The sequence below is a fragment of the Lepisma saccharinum genome, chromosome 21, assembly GCF_977018435.1.
Source record: "Lepisma saccharinum chromosome 21, izLepSacc3.1, whole genome shotgun sequence".
NCBI classification, from domain to species: domain Eukaryota; kingdom Metazoa; phylum Arthropoda; class Insecta; order Zygentoma; family Lepismatidae; genus Lepisma; species Lepisma saccharinum.
Genome location: NC_139249.1, coordinates 23,790,601 through 23,795,570, shown reverse-complemented (window position 1 = coordinate 23,795,570; position 4,970 = coordinate 23,790,601). Strand labels below are relative to the sequence as shown.

The 4,970-nt window shown below is 39.4% G+C and overlaps 1 non-coding gene across 1 annotated transcript; it reads left to right on the top strand.

The window, feature by feature from the left end:
• Positions 1-1,224: 1,224 nt before the first annotated feature.
• Positions 1,225-1,313, top strand: TRNAY-GUA (transfer RNA tyrosine (anticodon GUA)). Its single transcript is given in 2 exon segments — positions 1,225-1,261; positions 1,278-1,313. It is a non-coding gene; the product is annotated as a tRNA-Tyr (tRNA).
• The last annotated feature ends 3,657 nt before the right edge of the window (positions 1,314-4,970 follow it).

Sequence of the window (4,970 nt, the reverse complement as noted above, 5' to 3'; positions counted from 1 at the left end):
GTTCAATTAAAAATGGTGATGACAACGCGACCAGATGTTTCCAGTTTTGTCGAGACAGAAGTAAACTCGAGACGAGGTTAGAAGGAGCTTTCATACCGAAGCAACACGCGTTTCTTGGAAACAAACCCTACGAAATAATGGAATCTTTATAACCGAAGCTACAAGCTACATGTGTCGCTCGGACTGGGTCGTCTTCTCAATATTTTGCATTGTGTCGCTTGTCATTTCCGTGTGAAACCCCCATGTCGCTCCCTGCTTCGGTCTATCTGAAAATTAGTATCTCGTCCCATTCAAGACTTGGTATGGCAATATTCGCCTAACTCTGAACTGCTTTGTATGTAATTTATTCAGACATGCTAAATGGATGGGTACTTATAGATAGGCTCCTACTATTCGGCCGGTAAGGACGTATTTAGGGGGAGAGTCCAGGGGGTCCGGACCCCCCCGAAAGAATTACTAAATATTAAAATAAATAAAGAAAATATACTTACTTGTTGTGTAATCGAAGGTTATTTATTTTCGCCTATTTGGAAGGCAAGGATTATATTGGTAGCATACGACTTTGAATGACAGTATCCAAGATGATTTATGTACAGTACCAAAGAAAATTTATGCATGATCTATTACTACTTGTAATAACATGCATAATTATTACCCGGATCTTTACTTTTCGTCAACTGAATCCTTTTTTGATATTCAATAAATATTCAATTATTTATCTATTTGACATTAATTTCCTTGCCAGTGGTTTATTTTTACATATTTTGCGGACCTTAACTATACGTAAGCTAGATAATGAATATGTGCTGTTGTTTATCACAACCATTACACCGTCTTTTGTTCTATTCATGAAATAAATATATAATATTGATTTGAATATTTTAATTAATACTATTATTAAATATAATTATTTTAATTTAAATATTATTACTTATTAGTACTATTATTATTTTCAGACACTTGGTTCGGACCCCACCCCCCTCTGCTCCCACCCGAAACATATTTCTAGATACGTGCCTGTCGGCCGGGTAAGACATCGTACCTACTCAAATGATCGATTCTAAACATCAAGGGTGAAGCAGGTAAAATCATGCAACATGTGGGAAACTACTCCTCCGTGGGTTTCATGCACATCGAAATTAAACAGCCAATGAATTGTTCGTTATTCTGTGACGTCACACCAAAGGACTTTCTATCCGAAAGAAAACGAGAAACCTCCAAGTTCCTCTGGTAGCTCAGTTGGTAGAGCGGTGGACTGTAGAAGTGAAATGACGGTAATCCATAGGTCGCTGGTTCAAATCCGGCCCGGAGGATGTTAATTTTTTTCTTTTTTTAAAAAAGCTCGTATCTGTAGTTTTTGTGTTGTACTGTTGATCACTCGCATTACTTTTTACATTCTTCAATATTTCAATAACAATCTAAAAATAATATTTCGCCAAACGGAAAGTAAGCTTATCAAATGTCGGAGTCTGCTTTTTAAGAACCATTTTGTGCTTAAAATATCCTTGCAGTTTAAAGTGGCTCGTGAACCACTGTGTCTCAATGGCTGAATGAGAAACAGGAGCGGCTTAAGGGCTGCGCGATTGGGCGCGCGTCCCCCTTGAGTGGCCCCAAAACCTTATTTCTGATAATATATGGTGGCTATTTGTTAATTTGGAGTCAGATCTCCACTTCTAATCGTTAACAGCAAGGTGAAGTCACGTATCTTCACTTTACTAACTCGTTTTAAGACTCGGACATATTCCTGGAAATACAGTAAAACCTCGTTAATCCGAACTATTGGGGAGATAAGTTGACAAGTTACACGAAAGTCCGGATTAACTGAAATAACCTAAAATAACAGTAGAAAGTGCATTAATACTCCGTTTATAGAAACAAAACACGTTTATTATGGTGGCATAGGCGTAAATACACTATTCATCTCCATGGACGTTGGATGTACATATTCTTAGCCGTTACGGAGCAATATGACGAATGCGATTGTTGACATTTAGCCACATTCAAAAACCTTGCATTCTGCTTTTTTTTTGCCTTTAGCCTGCCCGGATTAAGCGAAGTTCGGCTTATCGGGGTTCGGATTAACGAGGTTCTACTGTACATTATTTCCTCTCTTATGTAAATTTGATAAATTGTAGTTACGTCCTTCTGTTTCTTACGCGACGAAAACCTGTAGCAATTTAAGTTAAGAGATTGCTGTCATCTTGATATCATTATGCAGGAATTAAAAAGTACATACCTGCAATAAACGTGTTCTTTAACAGTCACGCTTCAACCTATATATTTTAAAATAAGGATATTATTTTTTACTCGTTAAAACCGTAAATACATATACTCTGTCCGGAGAATCTCACGTGCGAGAGAACGGGATTGCGTGGAGGAGAGAAACTCGCTTTCTCCACCTCTCTACCGTTATGCGCGGTCTTGCTGCAAGGATTTTCGGGGTAGAATGGTCGTGGTTTTTTAATTGATGAGTTGTAGAAAGTAGGAGAACCAGCTAAGCGTGTGACAGGATCACTGGCGTACGCAGAGGGGTGGCTGATAGGGCTGCAGCCCCCTCCGAAATTTTCAAAAAAATTAAAGCACTGAAGAACCCGGGGAAGAACTACAGTGGTAATGTAACTCCCCCTTTGAAATGATCTCAGATTGCCATTCTTGAGAGTGGAAAGTTCTAAAAATAGTACTAAATATCGTCTTGTGTATGGCTCCCCCTAGAAAGAGGCTATGTGCGGTTCACCTTTACAATTCCAGCCTTTCCCGAAAAGAAAATCCTGCGTACGCCACTGCGCCCCTTGCTTTACACTTTTCATTCTAGCAACAGCACAGAGAGGTAATAACACGAATGCACCTGTGCGCAGAAACGGTTGCGATAGAGTATTGTCAATTTTACGGTAAAATCTAACAATGTTGTTTCATGAAATACAGGAACGTCACATTTTCCGTTGTGTCTCGTTAACCCGACAACAGCGCACGTGACTGGATTTGTCTCGTACGTCCGTTTGAAATAGTTGAGTCAGCAAATGTTTGTTCAGAAATGTTTCGAATTAAATGTATGTTATTTATTTTATGTTATGTATCACAAGTTTTATAAAGTAAATTTCGGTTACATTATAAAAATAATTTCTTTCTTTTTACAATTCAAAGGATTGAAATAAAACTTTTGTTTTCACGATAAACATTGTTTGTCCCATTTATTCCATTATTGTGCTGGTTTCGAAAAGAAAAACCCATAATTTTTTTTTCTGGAATTGTAGGGAAATCTAAATCAAGCACAGCAATGTGCACAATTCCACTAAGAAATTTCGAGAAATGGGCACACTGAACGGTGTTCTGGACTTTCTGCACCTTTACATTCCATCTTGAAGTAGGATTAAACAAATGTAAGTACACAAAACTTCTGCGTAAACGTTTTACTTAAATTCTCAAAACCAGTTTAATCGTTCTAAATGTAGGCAATATGACGTACGCAAAAATATGATTGCAAGCGTAAGGTGTAGGTAAATCAGAATTATCCTGCTTTTGTAGTATTAAAGGTATGGGAAACTTAACTTACGCACCTGTTACAATTTTGAACAGTTGAAAGAGCTACTGAGAAAGGGACATATCCTAATTCGCAGCCGCAAATGATATAATGGTGATATTTGGTAGGCAACGCCATCTCTGATCGCGAGAAAGAACTAGTAGGAAGTAAAAAAATGCCTCGTTTGCCATAAACGAATACACATAATACAAGGTAAGTCAAAATGATGGACCTGATTACAGAAATGTATTCTGTGAAATCTAATAAACATATGTTATTGTGAGACATGCGCTTCGAAAGGTTAACTTTCAAAGTTTAGTTCCCACGCAGTATTTCCACTTTCTACCGCTAGGAGTCAGCAGCGAGCAGGAAAATGGCGTTGACTAGAGAGCAGAGATCTTTCTGTGTGCTTGATTATCATGTAAACAAGTCTGTGATTAGTGTTCAACGGCATTTCCGTACCAAATATCGGAGAGAACAACCTACGGGGAAGGTCATTCGTAAGTGGTATGAACATTTAAGAGATTCGGTCTGCATCTGTAAACGAAAATCGACTTGGGAAGAGATAATGGAACGAGTGTGCGCATGTTTCGTGTGGAGTCCACAGAAGTCCACCTACCGGGCAGCGAGAGAACTTCAAATTCCACAGAAAACTGTCTGGCGGGTTCTGCGGAAACGTTTACAAATGAAACCCTACCGCTTGCAACTAGTTCGAGCCTTAAAAGACACTGATTATGCTTGGCGCGCGTCCTTCTGTGCTGATTTCCTCGCATTAATGGAAACTGATAGGTTCTCTAAGAGGTTAATTTACAGTGATGAAGCAACTTTTCACCATTCAGGGAAAGTGAATAGACATAACGTAAGGATTTGGGGAACTGCTAATCCCATGAATTTGTGGAATGCGAATGCGATTCTCCCAAAGCGAATGCCTTTTGAGCCATTTCCCATGAAAAGATTTATGGGCCCTTTTTCTTCCATGAACGTACTGTGACAGGACTTGTTTTCCTTGATATGCTGCAACTATGGCTCCTTCCACAGCTTGCAGAGGATAGTGCAGATTTCATTCTCCAATTGGATGGTGCCCCTGTGCATTACCATGGCAGCGTTCGGGACCATCTCAATGGGGTATTGGAACAACGTTGGATAGGCCGTGCATCTCCGGAGGATTGACCTCTCCTTCATTGGCCACCTCGTTCCACCAACTTGTCCCATGTAATTTCTTCATGTGGGGTTTTGTCAAGGATCATGTTTACCTACCACCACTTCCAACAACATTGGATAACCTGTGTGCACGCATCACAGCAGCCATTGCTGATATTGACAGTAACATGCTACACAAGGTTTGGCAGGAGATAAGACTATCGGCTTGATGTGTGCCGTGTTACGCGAGGGCTCACATAGAACACTTGTGATTTGTTTAAAAAAAATAACTTTGAGAGTTTACCTTTCTTAG